General features: G+C 35.0%; 1 long non-coding RNA gene across 1 annotated transcript in view; it reads left to right on the forward strand.

The window, feature by feature from the left end:
* Positions 1–544: 544 nt before the first annotated feature.
* LOC124084613 (uncharacterized) overlaps positions 545–21,567 on the forward strand; it is a 63,087-nt gene continuing 42,064 nt past the window's right edge. Inside the window, exons 1-2 of the long non-coding RNA XR_006849160.2 lie at positions 545–659; positions 4,055–4,191. This is a non-coding gene — a long non-coding RNA (uncharacterized LOC124084613). The remainder of the gene's footprint in view (positions 660–4,054; positions 4,192–21,567) is intronic.

The raw sequence follows: 21,567 nt of genomic DNA on the forward strand, positions 1-21,567 counted from the left end.
AACATTTATAGTATTATTATTATTAAGCCACATTTTAATTATATTAAAAATAAGTCAAGCTTACACCATCAAGTACCATTTACTGACATTTTTTTTTCCTTAATTCTTAGCTCCTCAAACCTGTGCCTCTTTGTTCAAAAACATGGCTGGTTAGGTTAAAGCCACTTGGGAAAATTTGTTGATTCGGTGGAACTGATACTTTTCTCTTTATAGAAGTCACTTTTGGAACACAAATTTTAAAAATTTCTAGCCAATATCTATTGCTGAGAACTTTATGAGAACGAAGTAAATGTTTGGCATTCTTTCCTTCTGTAGGCGTTATATTTTGTTTCTCTAATTTCTTTGGGGGGGGTGGTCCTGTTACCTAAAGAACCCCTGTAATAAGCATTTATGAATTATAGCCTTCAAAGACCTCATCCCACAGGTCACCAGAAACCAAAGTTCATGAAAACTTTAAAAAAAGAAAAATCAATTTCTTCTGGGAAGGATGTTACTTTGAATTTTGAACTTGTTTGGTTTTGAATGACCTCAGCCTCTACCTGTACACTCATTTTTAAAATGTAGTTGATCATAATGAATTATTCCTGAAATGGCAACACAAACAGTACCTCCACGACGTATGAAAACTGCAAAGAAAGAGCTGCTAATTGTGATTTGAGGTAATTTTTTTAATGGCCAGTCCTGGCCATTTTTTATGACTCCCAAATGAATTTCAGTCTGAAAAGGTTTGGAAATCAAGGTGATAAACAATACATCTAATTGCTGTGTTAATATTTTACACACCCTTAAATTTTTGGTTTCATATAATTTAAATTTCACTTTAAAATGAATAAATAATTGACCCCAAGGCAACTGCCAGAGCCGAGGGCATCCCTGTTGGAAAGGAAGGCTTGAGACCTGGGTGGCTGGTGGGTACCTTGCTCTGCTTCTTCCTGAGACCTGCTCCATTCATGGAACCAGAGAAATGGAGAACTGTGCTTTCTGCAACAAAGCACTACTTTGTTTCTTTTCATAAGTGGTACATATATTTTAGCTTTCAAAATAATCTCTTTTCTGGAACAAAAACAATCTTCCTTTTAAATTTATGACCTCCTTTAAAGGGCTTGATTGTCAAACTAAAAGTTAGTTAATGTCTTGCCTTCAATAAAGCTTGATTAAAGCTGAAAGATATAAGAGTTACAAAATCAGAAGAAATAGAAAAGCAGCACCGGATTTTTAACCTAAATCTCAGCAAGTGTCTGGAAAGTAGGATTTTCTAGAAAGAATCAAATGGTAGTTATTCTTTAATGCAATGTATTTATACTGTTTTGTAATTCCCTTGCACCAGCAGAAAAATAATATTTCTAAGTTGAAAAAGAGGGTGAAAAGATATAACATACAGACTTTGTTAATGTTTTTAAAACCTCAAAGGATTATGTTTTGTAAAAAAATTTGTAAAGTAAACAACTTTGAACTTACCTTTAAAATGTATCATAAATGGTTATACCTGCTAAATAAATGCTGTATTATCTTTGAAGTTAAAACCCAGAATTTAACTGAAAACTAAATGAAGAATTGAGACTCTTTTTTTTAAATTTGTTTAATGAACCTACTTCAAGTTTAGAAAAATGCATCAAATTAAAAACAACCCTCAATTTGGACTGCAACACAAAAACACCCACAGACCTCAGGAAATCCCAGGCTCATTCACCTTGACCTTTGGCCTCTCACACATTCTAACATTCAGCTTTCTTCCCTCTGTCCATCTGCTTGAACCATTAGTGAAGTTCTTTTGCAACGGCTCACACCAGTAAGCCAGCTGTCATCGGAGCATATTTAAACTCTGCCTCTTAGTTTCCACTGAATCATGTGTTTGCCCACAGGTCTCATTAAATACAGGGAAGGGCAGTAGAGCAGTTTTAAAATGCTCTAGGGGAACAAACTGTCTATATAAAAGGGGAGTCCAAAGGCCCTTGAACTAATTTGCTTGCTTACATTTTTTCTTTTCCATCTACCGAGAAGTTTTTTATAGAAAAACAAGATAAATAAAAAATATAGGCAAGGTGAATCTATAGCATAAAGAACAATAGATACATTAATAAAAGAAAAAAAACTCCCTTTAAAAATCAGTTCCTACTGATGTGATTCTGCAATCTGTATATGGGGTAAAAATGGGAGCTCATAACCCACTTGAATCAAATTGTGAAATATGATATATCAAGAACTATGTAATGTTTTGAACAGCCAACAATAAAAAATTAAAAAAAAAGATAAAAATAAATATAAATAAAAATAAAAATCAGTTCCTTTAAAAATTAATTCTAAAAAAAATAAAACCACAAAAGATTGCTATACAAGCTCCCATTGCTTGATTTGATTTAGGAAATAAATGAATCATTTGTGATAATTTCCTGATCCTACTACCAAGAGCCTAGTAGAGGAGGCAATTCAAGAAAATGGTTAGATGCAAAGTCAGAGTTGTCAAACCTACTGCTTAGAGGTTAATTGAACTGTCTTTAAGGAAAGCCCAAGAAAGCAAATGAAAATGTGTTCACTTCCGTATCATGGAAAGGGATGAAACACTGGACTTCTAAATGGAAGATCTGAAATTTAAAGGTCCATTTTGAGAGGTAAGGCCAGGAAGCAATTAGCATTAGGTAAACCTGAAAATTAGATTGTATATCAGGGCATTTGGGGTTTCCATTTTTCATAGATGCTATGCAGATATTTTGGCTAGTCTCCTAAGTACTTTTCATTTTCCCTTCCATCAGCCCCAAATCAGACTATAAGATCAGTCACAATGAATATTAACCAGGGCACACTCTGCTAAAGCCAGCCCATCAACAGGATGATTAGAAACACAAATCAAAGAGCAAGGCTAAGGGGTTTCACTAGAACATCCATGGAACGGCCATTGTATGTGCGTCTAAACCAATATGTTCTACTTCAAAGACAACATTCGCAGTGACATTCCCCAATCTCTGTGAATGAGTCACAGCGCTGATGGCTCAGAACTTTCAGGCTCTCTCTGCATTTTGGTTTCTCTCTTCCTCTCTTTGTAAGGCACACTTGTATATTTAAGGGACCTGGTACCTTCTGCATCCAGTCACCACTTACTGCAAATTAATGTGTCAGCATCTTCATAGAGTAAGTTATTTCACATAGAAATCCTTTCTGCACTATACATACACTTTAATTTGAATTTGATTTATGGTTCTTTGTGTTTATACATTATTTTTCTTGATTACTTGGGAACAAATTCTCCATAGGAATTTTCAAGATTGGTGGGCAAGTGCAATCTACCTCTTCCCCTTCTCTCATATTTAAATTTCTGCCCTTAAAAAGTTGGACTTCCTCTGGATGTGTGAACTAACCTAGTGAAAGGGTGTATCTTCTCTTTCTGACCTCTACTCCTGAAAGGATGAATATACAAACTGACAAATCCTACATCAAATACAAAAGTAGCACTCTGACCCACACCTGCAGCCACCTGCTCAGCAAACCTTATCTCTAACAACTAGCCACGAAGCTAGCCAGCTGTAAGTCAGACCTGTAAGAAGTCAGACTGTTATCTCTAGGAACAATCCAGGAAGCACAACAAGCTCTGTAATAATTGGCCCCAAATGGCCAGTATTTGACAACTACCTTAATCTGGTCCCTACTTTCAACTTGGAAAGTACTAGAGAAAGCCAAGTATGCACCCCTATCAATCACATAGAATGCCTTATTTCAAGTTGTCCCACATACAGCTTCCCCCTAATCAGGGCACACTTAAAGGCTTCCTTTTTTCCTACTATGAAGCTGTCCCAGTCTGTCTGCATTTGAGTCTCTGTAGAAAGGCATGTAATGATGGGTGACTCCTTTGCCATAGCAAGCTCTGAATTCATAACCTTTGCTTATTCCGATTTGGTTGGTCTTTGTGTATCTTACACTTCTAAGGAGAAATAAATGAATCTGAGCCTTGAGTTTGTACCTTGGCTAAAGCATGTTTTTTAAAATCTTTTTGGAAATAACTGAACTCATACACATTCAGTAAGCTCTGTACTTATGTGTCTTTTCTTCCTGCAATTTCTAGGCATATCCTCTATCTGCCAAAACCCCAGAGGGGAGAAGGTTAGTGGTACCTCCTATCTCAACCCATTGATGTGCCACATGGAGTTCATGGGATATGCGTTCAGGCACTAGCATTTTGGGCCAATTGTCCACCAACAGGTAAGTAAATGAAAACTTTTTCACTTGATGTAGACGGTCATAGCACCACAGATCTACCTGACTTTAGACAGTGGCTGCAACAGTTGACTTTGGCTCCTGTGGGTCTAGTTGGTTTATATTGTGGCCACAACTTTTGTGGCAGGCTAATATTAGATTAGCAGAATTTGAATGCCAGAGGGGATGGGGTATCAAATACATAAATTCTATATTATAAGTTTAGCACACCAGTGTTTCAGATTTGGAAACTTTAAATATTTTCTATCAAGTGTTTCATAACTCAGTGGCATTTGGTAGCTCTTGGATTCATCCTGTTATTCCCTGTCTCCATGGGTACTCAGTACCAGAGGTATTTAATGTGTAAGGTTATTAATTTGCATAAGTACTAGCCTAAATAAAAAAATGGACACTTGAGAGAAAGTTCTTAACTCCCTTTCTCACCACAAATCCCATTAGAGTGAACCTGGAGAAGCATATTAGAAAACCAGGGACTGGAACCTAGAGAAAAGGAAGAGACTAAAGAGGATGCAGATGGTATTTGCCCTATCCATGGCAGTAAAGAAACAGAATTATTTTACGAAATGTCTTAAACTTTTAAAGGCTATGTGGGGCCCACTTGAAAGATGGGGAAAAGAACCCTACAGAGTAAAAAAACAGAATGTTTCTGCTGACCTTCAAAGAACACACATTTCCAAACAACTTCAAATGAGATGGAAAGCAAACATTTAGAAAAAGACAACATAATGAAGGTTTATGAATCCTTACAGTGAAACTGAGGACACAGCAATCAGAATTATCACTAATGTCTTTAGTGCAAGAATTTGATGGACAAAATGAGGGGAACACAATGGAACATTCCTTTGAAAATGTGATATTTGAGCCAAAGATTTCCCAGAAAAAAGGCAGTGAAAGCAGTCATGGAAGCACAGAGAAAAGAAGTCCAGAGGATCTTGCTTCAGGAGATCCTGCAGAGGATGGAAAGGCAGAGCAAATGTCAGATAAGTATGTGGAAAAGCTAGCCCTTTTGAATATATCTTTGAATAATGCTCAAAGAGATGTGCTGTATGTCATGGTTACAAGAAAAATTAACACCTGTGATCACTGAAGAGAAACTCCACTGTGTCAAAACCAATATTCCAGGAACACAAAAAGAAAATCAAAATTTAGTGGGTTTAAGCATGTTAGTGAGTCCTAAGGGGAAGAAGGTAGCCTTGGAAGTTGAATATGGAGAATGTGACCATTTTGTAAGAAGACAAGTCTGTCTCAAATGCCAATTTTTGGTATAAGATGCCATAAAAACAGGAGGATTTGTTTTCCTACATATGGAATAAATAATTACATATAACTTACTGAAAATTTTTCCCAAATGAATTTTAACTTTCAAGTCATAAAACTAAAATAATAATAATAATAATAATAATAATAATAATAATAATAATTGATCCAAAAAAAGGCCGAAAGCATGGTTTTCTTCTCTTTTCTCTTGCTTTTGCTTGGACAGTGCTTTTGTGCTGAGAGTTACATTGTCTTCAAGCTGTGTGTTACTATGGAGTTTGCTGTTATAGATGTTCTCTTGGTGCTTTGGAACTTTGAAAAGTCAAAATTGGAGGATCAGGATATATTCACCTTTGCAGACACTGAAGGACAGGTATCTATTATTCTACTGCCACCTATTCTATCAAGTTTCTATCATAGAACCAGGCTTTTGAATGGAGCTCTTCTTCATTTTTGCACACATTAGGCAAATAATTATTAAATACAAATGAGTTTCCAGGAATTGTTCTAAATTCTGGAAATGTAATGGTAAACAAAAATGCAGTCCTTAGGGAGATAAACAGTAAATAATCACCCAGTGAGTATACTTTCCAATAGAAATAAGAGTTTTAAAGGGGAAAAAAATCGTGGTGTGAAATATTTTATCAAAAGAACCTACATCAGGTTCTCTTAAGGAAATGTTATGAACTCTGAAATCTTCAAGAAGAGTAGAATTCACATTAATTGAGGGGGCGGGGGAGAGATTTCAAGACAGAAACAGTCTTAGATAGGGCTGAGATTCTGAGGATATGATCAAACCAGTTCTGGTGAAATGCAAAGAGAGACAGTGAGAGATGAAACCACACAGAGAAGCACTAGAGAAGCTGTATAAAGCTGTAGGGGCTAGGTTACAGAGTTGAGTCTTTAAGAACATTAAAAAGCCAATGGGAGGCATTAAGCAATGAGATGACAGGATCAAATTTGTTTGTGAAAAAGTTTACCTCCCAAACACAACAATTTGAAGATGCAAGAAGAAATGAAGCTGGAGGATGAATCCACTGACTTGAAATAGAACAGAGATGAACAAAGCTTAGAATAAGGTGTAAAATGGAGAAAAATTGATGATGTTAAAGATTTTTTAAATAGTTGGCAGGACTTGATTATAAACTACAGGTGAGTGTGGAAGTGTGGTTTCTGAGTTAATTGAATGGATAGGCACTGATGTAATTCATTGAGACAGGCAGCACTATACAAAGAGGGAGATTGGAGGAGAGATCGTAAATTTAATCTTGACTTCGAGGAATCTTTGCAATGTCTAATGCCAAGTAATCACAATATATGAGTCAGGATCTCTGATGAAAGTTTTCTGCTTATGGTTGCATTATTACAGGTCAGAAATCAAGCCATGGGCATAAATGATAATTGCCTAAGGAGCAACTAATAGTGAGAGCAAGGGGCATGGGACTGAGGCTCATGGACCTCTACAGCAAACGTCCAGATGGCTAAGGTTGAGCTTTCCTTCAAGGTGAAATGTGACTGGGAAAGGGAGGGAAGCGGAAAATCAGAGGAATATGGGTCCTAAGCCTCTTAAAGATTGGTTTCCATGATGTGAGGGTATTTCAAATAGAAAGTTGACTCTCATTTCAGATGTTTCTGATTATGTGAGAAGGATTTAATGATATGGAAGTCAATGGTGATCAAATGGAGAAGCTTTAATTTAAGAAATAGGCCAGATTGGAGTTGGTGGAGAGGTGACAAATTTAAGCAATGAATTTAGAATACTTTTTAAAATAAAGTTTACTTCAAAAGGAAAGAGATAAATAACCTTTTATTAGAGCTTTACGGTCATACATAGTAGTTAGGTTACTTTTTGACATATTCATACATGCATAGAAATTGATTTCAGTTCATGACCCCCCTTTTTCCCTCCCCTTTTCTCTACTTTCCTCCCCCCCTCCCCGACTTTTCCTTCCTCTAGTCTACTCAACTTCCTTTCACTTGTTTATTAATTTGTATTTGAGTGGTTGCTTATGTAATCTTTTTCTTCCCTCCCCTTTTTAAAATTTTACTCTAGCTTCTGCGTATGAGAGAGAACATTTTATCTCTGAGTTTGACTAGTTTCACTCAGCATGATATTCTGCATTTCCATCCATTTACCGGCAAATGCCATAATTTCATTCTTTAATGGCTGGTAATATAGATAGATAGATGATAGATAATTAGATAGATAGATACCACAGTCTCTTAATCCATTCTTCTATTGATAGACATCTGAGTTGATTCCATAATTTGACAATTGTGTTGCTATATACAGTGATGTGGATATGTCACTGTAGTATGCAGATTTTAGATCTTTAAGAAAATACCAAGCAGTGAGATAGCTGAGTAATATGGTGGTTCCATCCATAGTTTTTTGAGGAATTTCCAAACTTCTTTCCAGAGTGGTTGTACTTACTAGTCTGCAGTCCCACCAACAATGTACATGTGTTCCTTTCTCCCCACGACCTTGCCAAACTTGCCACTTATTTTTGTTTGTGCTCTTGATCATTGTCATTTTGACTGGGGTGAGACGAAATCTTAATGTAGTTTTAATTTGCATTTCCCTGATTACTAGAGATTTTGAATATATTTTCATGGCTTTATTGGCCTTCTATTAAGAAGTGTCAATTTAGTTCTTTTGTCCATTTATTTATGAGTTTGATTTTTGGTGTTAAGTTTTTTGAGGTGTGTGTGTGTGTGTGTGTGTGTGTGTGTGAGAGAGAGAGAGAGAGAGAGAGAAAGAGAGAGAGAGAGAGAGAGAGAGTATGTGTATTCTGGATATTATCCCCTATTATAGGAGTACTGGCCAAGATTTTCTTCCATTCTGTAGGCTCTTTCTAGTCATACTCGTAATCATTTCCTTAGCTATGCAGAAGATTTTTAGTTTAATGGCATCACACTGATTCTTGGTTTTATTTTTACACTTTGGGGATCTTATTAAGGAAGTCAGTTCCAGCACCTATATGATGGAGTGTTGACCCAGTGTTTTCCTCTAGCAGCTGTAAGGTTTCTGGTCTAATTCCCAAGCTTTTGATATATCTTGGTTTGAGTTTTGTGCAGGATGAAAGCATTCTAATTTCATTTTTCTACATATAGATATCCAGTTTTTCAAGCACCATTTGTTAGAAAGGATATCTTTTCTCCAAGATATACTTTACTCACGTTGTCAAATATCAGACCACTATAGGTTTGTGCATGTGTCTCTGTGTCTTCTAGTCCATTGGACTTCATGTCTATTTTGGTGCCAATACCATGCTGTTTTTTTGTTTGTTTGTTTGTTTTTTGGTGTTTTTTTTGTTTGTTTGTTGGTGTTTGTTTGTTTGATTTTTTTTTTACTTCATCTCTGTAGTGTAATTTCAGATCAGATATTGTGATGCCTCCCACTTTGTTTTTCTTGCTTAGTATTGCTTTGACTATTCTGAGTCTCTTATTCTTCCAAATGAATTTAAGAATTGCTTATTCTAATTCTGTGAAGAATGCTATTGGCATTTTGATGGGGATTGCACTATTATATGTATACTGCTTTTGGTAGTATGACCATTTTGACAATATTAATTGTGCCTATCCAAGGACATGGGATATCTTTTCATCTTCTAAAGTAAACTTCAATTTCTTGCTTCAGTGTTCTAAAATTTTCTTTGTAAAGCTCTTTTACTTCTTTGGTTAGATTAATCCCCAAATATTTTATTTTGTGAATGGAGTGGTTTTCCTGATTTATTCCTCAACTGAATCACTGTTGGAGTATAAGAAAGCAATTTATTTATGAGCATTGATCTTGTGTCCTGCTACTTTGCTAAATTCATTTGAGAAAGATAATTTGGGAGCTGGAGAAGGTGTGTATGTGTGTGCATGCATGCATGCATGCATGCATGCATATGTGTTGACAAGAAGTGTTTTATTATTCTACCTATCCCAATGAAAGCAAATTGTTGACTGTATGTAAGAAAGAGTAACTAGTAGTTTAAGGTGAGAAGTGATTGATTCTGAAGCATGAACTAAATGGATGGATAGACAGATAATACAACAGATAATACTGACATGACCAGAAAATTGTTTTATGAAATTGAGAGCATCTCTCCACACGATACTCCACATGATAGCTTCTTATTTTTTCTGTGAAGAGACAAAACCATCTGCAAAGAGAGGGATATGTGGTATCATATTCAGCAAAATGTAAAATTGGAGAGGTAAAACTCTTCAAAGTACAAACTTAGGGAGAGCAGAGTTTGGGATGATGATTTATAAGGAAGGTTATTTCATTTTAGAGGATTATTTCATTGTGTTAGCTAAGCTTATTGAAAGTTTTCTCAAGAAATTTGCTGGTTATTGTGATAGCATAATTGGAATGGGGAAATGCCATAGAGGATGAATTTGGGCCCCTGGATTCAAGATTAACTTAAAAGTCCTTCTCAGATCCATCTCAAAAGCTTTGGAACCATAGATAAATTGCTCATCCTATTGCTTTAGAATATAGGAGAAGCAGAGCTAGCATCAGTGAGCAGAATCTCATGTATGGGCCAGCAGTCACCTCATAAACTACTGACCTTTTTAAAAGGACATGGCTTATCCTGAGTGTGGCTAGAGGAATAAAATAGAGGTTCAGGCAGTGTCAAGAAACTGGGAAAATACTTACGACTTTCTTGTGTTTCTTCCAATAGAGAATATTTCTATCCTATCTTTCAAGACAGGAGAGAGTTTGGAATGAAAGTTCCCTTTCTTCTCTCCACGCTCATGCACAGCCAAATCTGCCCAAAGGAGTTTTACTTGTTAAAACTTCATGTCAGCTGAGCCCTATGCAGTAGGCAGGATCCCAGTACATAAAACAAAATATATTCCTTTCTCTCTAAGATTCCCTGCCCACATACAGGGAGGCGAGTCAGGAGGGCATTGCAACCAAATATGCTCTTGTCTTCATTTCAGCAGTGGGGTTACAGAAGTTCCTCTTTGGCTTCCTGGGTTCTACCAGTGCTGGTATTGTAGTACTAGGCAATTGCTTATATTCATATAATTGGTCATTTTCTTCCCACTTAATTAATTTTCTCTGCAAACTCCACTAATAAATTCTCCAAAATAATGATCTCTTATATTCTATACTAAAAAATTCAATGAAAATTTCTCAGAATAAAGATTTAAAAAGTATTAAAACCTAAAGGGATATTATAAATGACCTATTCCAAATTCCTTATTTTATGAAGAAATTGAGCCCTGGAAATTCTTTATTTTACCAAGGCACAGAGTTGGTAAATGGCAGATATGGAATTTGTAGCCACTATATGAAAAGATTTTACTATTGGACAGAACTGAGTTTGAAACACATCTGTATCTGTTAGGAACTACAGAATCTTGGGTTGTCATTTAACCTTTCTGATACTAATTTTTCATTTTTGATAAAATGGAAATTTAAAACCTACCTAGTGTGGCCTGAATGTTTTGTCCTCCAAAACGTCATATGTTGGAATCCTAACTCTCCACGTAATGGCAATTAGAGGTGATTAGGTTATGAGCATAGAGCCCTCATAAATGGGATTAGTGTCTTATAAAAAGAAAGATTCTTTACCCCTTCTACCATGGTATTACACACTAGAAAGTCTCCTCTGTGATGATGAATCTGCAGGCGCCTTGATCTTGGACTTCCCAACATCCAAAACTGTGAGCAACAGATTTCTATTTTTTATTTGAACTCTATAATAGAATATTATTTAATATTCTATTATAGAGTTCAAATAAAAACACTACCCACTAGGACCATTTTGAAGAATAAATAAGATTATGTTTAAAGGTTTTAGACAATCTATGGCACACAGTAAGTTATCACTTCAAATTAGTTGTTAATGCTGATAACAGCATCATCAGTATCATCATTTCTACCTCCTGATTCTTATCACAAATCCTATTCCATGCCACCATGTTGGTTCACATGAGATTCACATTGTCACTACAATTTGTAGAGGGAGGAATCAGATGACACTGACACGAGTACAAGAAGGCAAAATTATTTTCAAATTCATTTCTTTTATTTTGACATTTATTCCCACATGTAGGAAGTAAAAAGAAACTTAGATATAATACTGTACTATATTTGTATAGGTAAGGAATATTAATCTAAATGACTGGCTCAAAGCCAAAACTACAGCTCCAAGTTTCTAAGATAAATTTTTTGATTTTGCTGTTCTTTTTTGTAATAAGCATTTTATTTTGGAATAGTTTGAGATTTATAGAACAATTATAAAGATAATGCAAAGAGTTTTCATAACCCACACACCTAGGTTCCCTGGTTACAAATATCTTAATATTTGTCATAATTAATGAGCCAATATTGATCTATTATTACTAAAGTCAATACTTGATTCATACCTTCTTAATATTTACCTAATACCATTTGCTTATTCCAGAATTTCATCTAGAATACATTGCATTTAGTCATCCTGTCTTCTATGGCTCCCCTTGGTTATAGTTGCTCAGACTTCGCTTGATTTTTATAACCATGAAAGTTTTAAAGAGCCTGAAAGAGTGTAATATAATAAATAAAAAAAATCTCTCTTTGGGATTTACTTGACACTTTCCTCATAATTTTCCTATGATTATGTTTTGGTGGAAGAAAGGCCACAGAGTCAAAGTATCATTAGCATCAATCATATCCAGGGTACATAGCAGCTGATGCTAACCTTGTTCACCTGGCTGGCACTGGTTGTCAGGTTTCTACACCATAAAGTCACTCACCCTCACCCCACCATCCTTTTAATATTGTCCTCTCTAGAATGAAGCCACTAAGTACAGGTCACACTTAAGGAGTGAGGTGTTTTTTCCATGTCCTTGAAGGAGGAATACCTACATAAATTGTTTAGAACAATTCAGACTTACTCTCACCCATTAATTTACTTATTCAATCTTTATGTCATTATAGATGCATGGATTAATATTTATTTTATGATTTGGGTTATAATTCATTACTACTTTATTAATTTTGTTGCAAATTGTTTCAGCTTTGGCCATTGAGAACATTTTCAATTGGTTCCTGTGTCCCTTTGATAAACCCCATCATTGTGTTTTTTGCTTTTCTGAGCACTCCATTACTTTCTGGCTTTCCAAAATATTCTAGGCTCATCTTGCAAATTCCTGAACTAATTTTTTTCCCACATTCCCACACTAATATTGTATTTTGATATGTTACTATATCCCACCAGATTTCAAACAAGTCACTAAAATAAGGCATTTATTCAGATTCCCAAGAAATTTTTAACTCCAACATCTGGTAACTAATAGAATAAATCAAAAACAGCAAAACAACAGCAATAACAAAAATCATGGACATAATCCAAATATATGCTGGTAATTGGGTAAAGCTTTGGAAGATGAAAGACAGTAGGAAGATCCTTTCTGAAAAACAGTTCCTGGAACTTCTGTTTTCTTATGGTTGATGAGAGATACTGATAGACTTTTCTGCTAACTATCTCTTAAAATGCAGGATAAGTTTTAAAGCATCTTTTAAAATATAATTATAACCTGTCAAGGAGATAAGACATTTTTAGACTCCAATAACTAAGGGAAAGAAGGAATCCAAAGTGATTAGCAAGAACGAAGAAGAACTTGCCTTCAGAAGACTGATTCCCAGCTTAACTGCAGCTTTGATTTTTAAGGCCTACCAAGCCATAGAAGACAGGAGAAAAAAACCCAGGACCTACCCACCATATCTATAGTTGAAGCCCTAATGAGCTATACCATCTACATTATGGTGAGCTATCGATAAACCCATACTTCTGTTTCTCAAGGGACAGCAAGGGCAATTGTCTCATGCTGGAAGAAGAAGAAAATAACTCCCTTTAGAAAATTTGTAACAAGCTTGCCTTACATGGGCCATGGCCCAAATTCATTCTACCTTGAAGATATGAGGAATCTCATATCCAGAACTTAGTTCAAAGTTGGTCGTTGACTGGCACAACAGAAGGAAATCACCTCTGGAGAAATCCACCTTCAAACCAGTCATCAAAGAATTCATTCAGATGAAGATCTAAGGAATTAGAAATCATAATAAAGTCTCTAAAAAAATACAAGAAAATAAGTCACCATGGACAGCCACTTCCTAAAGAATACCTATCAGTTATTACTGTCATTGAGCAAATTATAAATTAAGTGTGTTATATATATGCTTAAAAATAAAGTGGGAAGTTTTAAAAATGTGAATGAGGAGAAAGACTTTTTAAATGAACAGTTATTTATAAAGCTGTAGAAATTTAAAAAAATAAAAATATATGATTTGGAATTAAAAACTCAATGGAAAAGTTCAACAGAGCTTAAACAGATTAAGAATTAATAAAAGGAAAGCCTGATCTAAACAAATGCCTGTAATGTAACACAGAATAATAGAGTCAAAAATTACGAAAGAGAAGTGAAAAGTCACAGAAAACAGAATGAGAAGCTCAGAGTGCCAAAAAGGGGAATGAGTCAGAAGAGACAGACTACCTCTAAAGAGACAATAGCTGAGAAGTTTTCACTGATTTTCATATTCAACTTTCCAATGCAGGAGGCCTAACAATATCAATCACAAAGAATAGAAAGAAATCCATACCTGAACATGTCATAATGAAAGTACACAATACCAAAGGAAAATGTGTAAAACTTGCCAGAGAGAAAAGAAAGTTCACCTAAAATGACTTTCCCAAAATAAAAGTAGGCAGAATATTGTGAAATTGTGCCTTCAATATACTAAGGAAAATAAGTACATGGAGCAAATTTAGGTATATAGATGCACTTCAACTTTTTCTGGGGTTATATTCTTATATCTTAAGTTGAAAATATTGCAGATCTAAAATACATTTAATTTGCCCAGCAACATAGTATACTATAAAGTATCAGTTGTTTCCTCCCTTGATTCTACAATTGGGAGCAGTAGTTCACTGCCACTGCCCAGCACCAAGAGTGTCCTCCTGCATATCACTAATCTGAGAGAATAATTGTAAACTGAGCCATCTGTAATTCCTACACAAATTTATTCACCAAGTAAACCAATTACACAACATGTCAGATTTGAACTCATTGTCCAGTCATAAATTTCTCTGAGAGAAACCACAAGTAGCACAAAGCTAACCACCACCCACAGCTACCACTTAATAAGGGCTTGCTATGTGCCAGGCATTTCCCTAAGCATTATTTTAGTGCAACAAAATCTCAGTGAGAAAGTTACTACAATTGTTACAAATGAAGAGACTGAGACTTTTAATTGATTTTTCCAAGGTCAGAAAGTTCTAAGTTTTAGAATTGGGATTTGAGCCCAAATTAATCTTTTAATAATATTTATTGAAACCTGCCATGTGCCAAGGATTTGCTAGGTATAAGAGATCCAGAGGTTAAAAAAAAAAGGCAGACAAGACTTCTATTTTCATGTGTTTATTTATTCTGACAGAGAGAAGTAGACATTAACAAGTAAAAGGTAAACATTTATGTATATATGTGTGTGCATACAAATTCTATAACATATAGGTAATTATTTCAGAAAAAGAGAGAGAGAGCTATGAATATCATCTATTTCAGAGTACTGATATGGAACTAGACGTTCATCTAAAATTTAGACAGTGAATAGGGATTCACATTGCCAATTATACAAACTGCTTCTGCAGAGGTCAAAGAAGCAGCTACCAAAAACAGAGGTTTTATTGTTTAAAAAAAAAAAAGACACCTAACGAAAATATTTTAAGATAGCAATATCAGTGTAAATCATCTCCTAGAAATTGTTAGTCTAGCTATTAAAGAAAAAAGAAAAGATACTAAGATGGCCTTAAGAGATTCTTTAAAGCCAAGACCTGACATAGCTTAGCCAAACCTCTGTAGTCTGTTCTGCTCATTTGGGACTACTTTCCACTCCCCATCCTCACTCGCCGTCTCTGCACCCAATTCATCACTTCACAATCCTGCATCCAGGAGATGATGAACACAAAGATGGCTCTGGCAGGCTTTCCTGGCAAGGTCAAGGTGGAAAAATAATTTAGCCATTGATGTCAGAGGAATTCAGGAGATGGGAATGACTCTAGTAAGAAGCAAAGGAACTTACGATTTCCATCTCAGCCTCATAATTTGGAGGTAAACTTCCTCACTCCACAATGAAGTCTTATTTCTTGCCAGTTATTGAACTCCTTTCCCCTGTCAATCAACTTCACTTCAGTTGAATGTAAGCCATGTGGATTTCATCAGGACCTCTATTATAAACAGAGTATCAAGGAAATTGTTCTGTTTGGATTTAAAATATACTCAGTGGATGCTCTTGTAAAGAGTGACCCTACTATAGTATATAAGAATGGGAACTTGTTTTATGTTCTCCAGCTCTTTTGTTGTTGAAAGTGACATGGTACAGTTGCAGTAGTAAACTTTACACTTCACATGAGGACAATTTCTGACTCTGATGTTCCATTCCCATCACAGCACCGGAGGCCACTACCAGCACCACCCAGCAGGAAGAAGAGTGCTTGTTATCCCCTTGAGATGGCTTAGTTTCTAGTCAGGTATTTATTGAGTTGTTTTCTTGCTATATAGAATGCCAGGGTGCCTTTACTCATTCTTTCTGCAGCACAAAACCTATGAACATATCTTAAGAAGCCTGTATGAGTCTGAATAATTCTGCAGAGACACCTATTTCTAAATAATGGAATTGGTAGTTTTGCTAGAGAAATCAGTACTAACCAACAAATTTTAGCATAAATGTTCATACCTCATGTTGTGCCCTTCTTTAAAGTTTTATATATGTGTTCCAATATATGTTAAAATATTTATCCCAAGTTTATCCATATTTGTGCTTATGTTTATTTATTCATCTGTCTCATTTCCAAAACTGGTTTACAGCAACTTAAAATAAAAGAACATAAAACACTATGACATTGACCTTGATAAACTTTTAGTGAACTTTTAGCCAATTCACAGCAATTAATTTCACAGAATGAGCAGGTGCTATTATTCCAGATCATGCAATTTTCTTTTCTTCTTAAATCAATTTATTAATATAATTTATTAAGTATATATTACCCTCATATCTTTCAAAAATAAAATAAGTAATAAGAGATGACATAGTGAAAAGTCTCTTTCCTGTCCCTGCACCGGTTCATCTATTTTTCTCTTCTAAAATCAAACCATTCCAACAAGAACTACTCTTAAGTATTTTTTAATGTATCCTTAGTGAGTTTCTTATGCATTCTAAATATGCATGTAAATTATATGTATCTGAGTGTGTGTGTGTGTGTGTGTGTGTACACAGACATGCATATATTACATTCACAAAATCTTTGTTACACTGTGCATTCAGTTGAACACCTTTTTTTTTCACATATATATTTTGGAGGTCTTCTTTCAATACATAAGAGCATGAAATCAGACATTTTTACAGTTGAGTAATATTCCATTGTAAAGATTTATTTATTTAACAAGTCCATTTTAAATAAACACTAGGTCTCCAAACAATGCCAATAGCTTTATATTTTCATGTATTTTTTAAATTGTTCATCATGTTTAATTTTTGTAGTTATTACTGAGTTACTTTTCTTAAATGTTTATCCAGTGACACTCATAGCAACATGTCTTTTCCTTCATAAATTCTCCAATAACATAGCACTAATCTTCTATTAGATTATTGGTCAAGAAGCTTTTTATATATTAAAGAATCAGAATTTTTTGTATGATAAGAATTGTGAGTATTTTTCCAATTTTGTTATTTACCTTTTTACTTTTCTTAAGTAAGTGTTTTGTTTATGGCATGTAAATATCTTTCTTCCTTTGTAGAGAGTCTAATTAATCTCTCAGTATTGTTATTGTGCCTTCTAGTTCTTAAGTCATAGTTATAATTATGTTTCTGTTTTTATTACAAATGAATATTCAATATTACAAATGAATTTTGCCAGATTTTTTTCTACTACATATACAGTTTCAGTTTTACATTTAAATTTACAATCTATTTTAAAGTTTATACAGGGTATGATGTGAGGTGTGAATTTAACTTTACTTTTTCAAATGACTACCCTGATGTCCAAATATGATTTAATGAAAATTCCATCTTTCCTAACTAAGTTTCATCTAGTTCCTCCACCTATCTGCCTGTTTATATGCCATTACCACAGTTTAATCATAGAAGTTTATAGTAGTACACTATATTACTTTAGAAGGATGATCCAGACAGATTATGCTAAGTGAAGCTAGCCAATCCCTAAAAAACAAATGCCAAATGTTTTCTTTGATATAAGGAGAGTAACTAAGAACAGAGTTGGGAGGAAGAGCAGGAGAAGAAGATTAACATTAAACAGGGGTGAGAGGTGGGAGGGAAAAGGAAAGAGAAGGGAAATTTCATGGAAATGGAAGGAGACCCTCATGGTTATACAAAATTACATACAAGAGGAAGTGAGGGGAAAGGGGGAAAAAAAACAAGTGGGAGAAATGAATTACAGTAGATGGGGTAGAGAGAGAGGATGGGAGGGGAGGGGATGGGGGATAGTAGAGGATAGGAAAGGCAGCAGAATACAACAGACACTAGTATAGCAATATGTAAATCAATGGATGTGTAACCGATGTGATTCTGCAATCTGTATACGGGGTAAAAATGGGAGTTCATAACCCACTTGAATCAAAGTGTGAAATATGATTTGTCAAGAACTATGTAATGTTTTGAACAACCAACAGTAAAAATTTAAAAAAAAAAGAAAAAAAGAAGAAGGATGATCCACTCTTACTGATGTTTTCTTTAAATTTTCCTAGCTCTTCTTTTGTTTGTTTTGTTTACATTTGAACATTAGACTCACCTTCTTAAGTTTCATAAACATGTGAATCCTGTAAATCAATTCAATACATAATAACATCTATATATTTTCTAAGGTTTCCCATCTAAAAACAGGATATAACTTTGAATTTCCTATTCTCTTTTGTGTCTTTCAGAAGTACTTTAAAGTTTTTTTCATGTTTGTTTTCCATATGTGTTAAAATGTTTATTCCAAACTTTTTTTTCTGTTTTTTTTTTTTTATGGAAAATGAGAACTTCTGTTGTAGCTTCTCATTTTATTGATCATGTATTACGTTAGGAACAATGATAAACACTAGGCACAGCACCGAGCAAAACAGAAAATACCCTTCCTTCATGAAGCCTATGGCTGTGATAGAGCCATACATGAAATAATCACTGCAATCACCATATAATTCCATAGTTAAAAAAGTCCATAAGGTTAAGAATTGTGACTGAGTATCATAGAAACAGAATCTGGACTGCAATGTCAGATGAGAGTTCCCTGATGAAATGCTACTTTATAAGGTCGGAGAGTCATAGTTTAACCTGCATAATTACCAAAGGTTTAAAACTTCTTGTGATCCTTTTGTGCTCAGCATGGATGCAATATAATGTGTACCTTTATATACTGGACTCTGAATTACTGAAATATTAAGATACTCAATGAAGAAAAACTCTGATTCCATTGCCAGTACACGTCAACATGTCAGTTTCCAGAAAAGAGTCGCAAAGCAAAGCACCTCAGCCCTTACTAGAGTTGCCAGATAAAGTGTCCTTATATAAAATTATTTTTTCTTTACATAAAATTCAAATTTAACTGAGTTTCCTTATCTCTTACTCCTTAAATCTGACAATCTTAAACTTTATAAAACAGGTAGAATTAAACAATAGCAAATTATTATATAATAAAAGCAAAGATATATCATGGAAAACAGTAAAATATATGGCCCTAAGATAAAAATAGGAAAATTAAGTTTGAGTATGCTTCTTGCAATATATTCCCTGATTCCTAAGTAGTACTCATCAATTATTCTTTTGTGTTGTTAGAGATACTTACAAAGATAATTTCAAAAATAGGTAACAAATTAAAAAAGTAATCTCTAAAGTTTCTGTGTGTGTGTGTGTGTGTGTGTGTTTAAGTGCCAAGATTGGAGAGAAATATACCATAAGGAAAGTGAGATAAAATTTTAAAATAAATAAGTAAAACATACCAGATTTATACATTTGCTTAAAGCAGGTTCTTCTATGTGAAAACATCACTAGTTGTGCCCAGGCTCATTAATAAGATTGGGCCATATCCATTTGGGGATGAACCTCGAAGTAAAGGTACGAAGATGAAATGTCCTCTGACTATTTCCTTTAAAGACAACAGACCTTTATACCCTTGATGTATAAAGTGAGTGTCATGATAGGTATCCTAGAAAATGAAGCTGACAATTTGAAGCTTAAAGGAAGACAATGTTGCATGTGTAGAAGAGACCACAAAGAAGAAGTAAGGCAGAGAAACTGGTAAGAGCAGAGAATGCAGAGGTGAAGAGAAGGGGAATGGGCACAGAATCAAGATGCAAGCAGCCAACATGCGATTCTATGGGTTGGGACTACCTATATCAAGCCATGATATTTTCTGCTGGTCAGAAGAGGCAAATTCAAGCCAAGGCTGCCCTCTGCTATGAAAAGTCTAAATTAGAGAACATTTTCAGCAAAATGCAATTTTTATGTTTTTAAATATGTTCATTAACATGAACTTCTCTAAATGTATAAAATAATCTGTCTTCACAGAACAATCTTTTACCTTCCTAATTTGTCCAACATTCTTAACTCACATGACCAAAATTAAGTATAATGCAGCCTTGTCCAAATGATGAGTTTTGTATTATTGCAGTGCAGTTCATGGGTGTTTCCCTCTGCTCTTTGGCTCTCTTTCTCTCCTTCTGTTATCCTAAAAGGCAGTTATAGTCTATTTTACAACTTCAAAGTCTGACCATCCTCTTCTACAACTCAGGTAGTTTTGTTTGGGCTGCTGTAGGATAGAGTTATATTTAGAGTCCTTTAAAGAATGGAGAGAACTGAGGCCCAGCTAATTAAGAAATGACAGCAGTCTCTGGTGTCTCTTATGCTGGTTGTCTCCTCTGGACTATGTGGAATTGAAATTCTGTTTGGTTGGGAATGACTTCCCCAGATGTTCTTATTTCAGAATTCCTGAAGCCGAGTGCTCCTTTGATTCAGTAGGTCTATGAAGTCAGTATTTTTGAAGTATCTTCCAGTAAGGGGAATCCCTGCTCATCTCCTTTCATCAAGGAGAGCTGAAATGAAGCAATGCTGCTTAGGTTGACCAGAGATGCTGGAGCCAAGGACTGGCTAATAAGTGGACTTTTGTTTGCCATCTCTGATGGGAAGTAGCTGTCTGAAGCATGCCACTGAGGAAGGTTCAAAAGCACACCCAAATTGTAGGAGAAAGCACACCCACAGAGATCAGTAATGTCTGCCAGGGACAGTGAGGGAAAGAACCAGAATGTGAGCTAGTGGTCTACCATTACTAGTCACAAATGCTCCACAAATTACCTTCTGAAACAAATACTTAATGAACGTCTAGAACTCTACTGGATAAGAAAAAAAATGAGATTCTAATATTCACACAGATATAGAAAATAATAATGAGCTACATCATACTGAGAGGATATCTGTCCACCTGGGCACAAGGCCCTGACTTTGAAGGGAGAAACATGTTGATTTGACACATACCTAGAGACAAATGTTTGATTAAAAGAGAATTTTTTTTTTATTTTTAGATTCCTGGCACACAGAGAAAGAAAATTATGGGAAGAGTAGATTTTTATTTGCTAAAATAAAAGAAACTTGTAGCGAGTCAAAACTTTCCAATCCTGTAGTAGTTTTTTATAATTATGTGGAAAAATCCACAAAAAAGAAAGCAAGGAATTCCCTAGTGTCTCACGGAGACTCCTGCTCCCTCTGGCCACCACTGGAAGAATTGTGCAAATGTTTGCTTACTGGCTTCTCACCTCTTTGGTGTTTCCATTTCCTCTTGGTGGTTCTTTTTTTTTTTTTTTTAAATAGAACTTGTATTACTTAATGTAAGAAAGAATAGAAAATATTGGGCTTTTTGAAAACTGGCTTAAGGAGTAATAATACTTATCCATGAGGCACCAAAGCTTTTAAGTTGGGAATTGGGCTTGTACCTTTAATGATTCTATTTACATACTGAACCATTCCTTCAATACAAAGATGCTGCACAGGGTTCAGTTAGTTGGATTGAACTCCAACAACAACACCAAATTACCAGACACTTGGCCCAATATTCCTACCACATGGCACCAGTG

This window comes from Marmota monax, unplaced genomic scaffold (assembly GCF_021218885.2).
Source record: "Marmota monax isolate L192 unplaced genomic scaffold, Marmota_monax_Labrador192_F-V1.1 WCK01_AAM20220418_F8-fsc00013, whole genome shotgun sequence".
Classification (NCBI taxonomy): Eukaryota; Metazoa; Chordata; class Mammalia; order Rodentia; family Sciuridae; genus Marmota; species Marmota monax.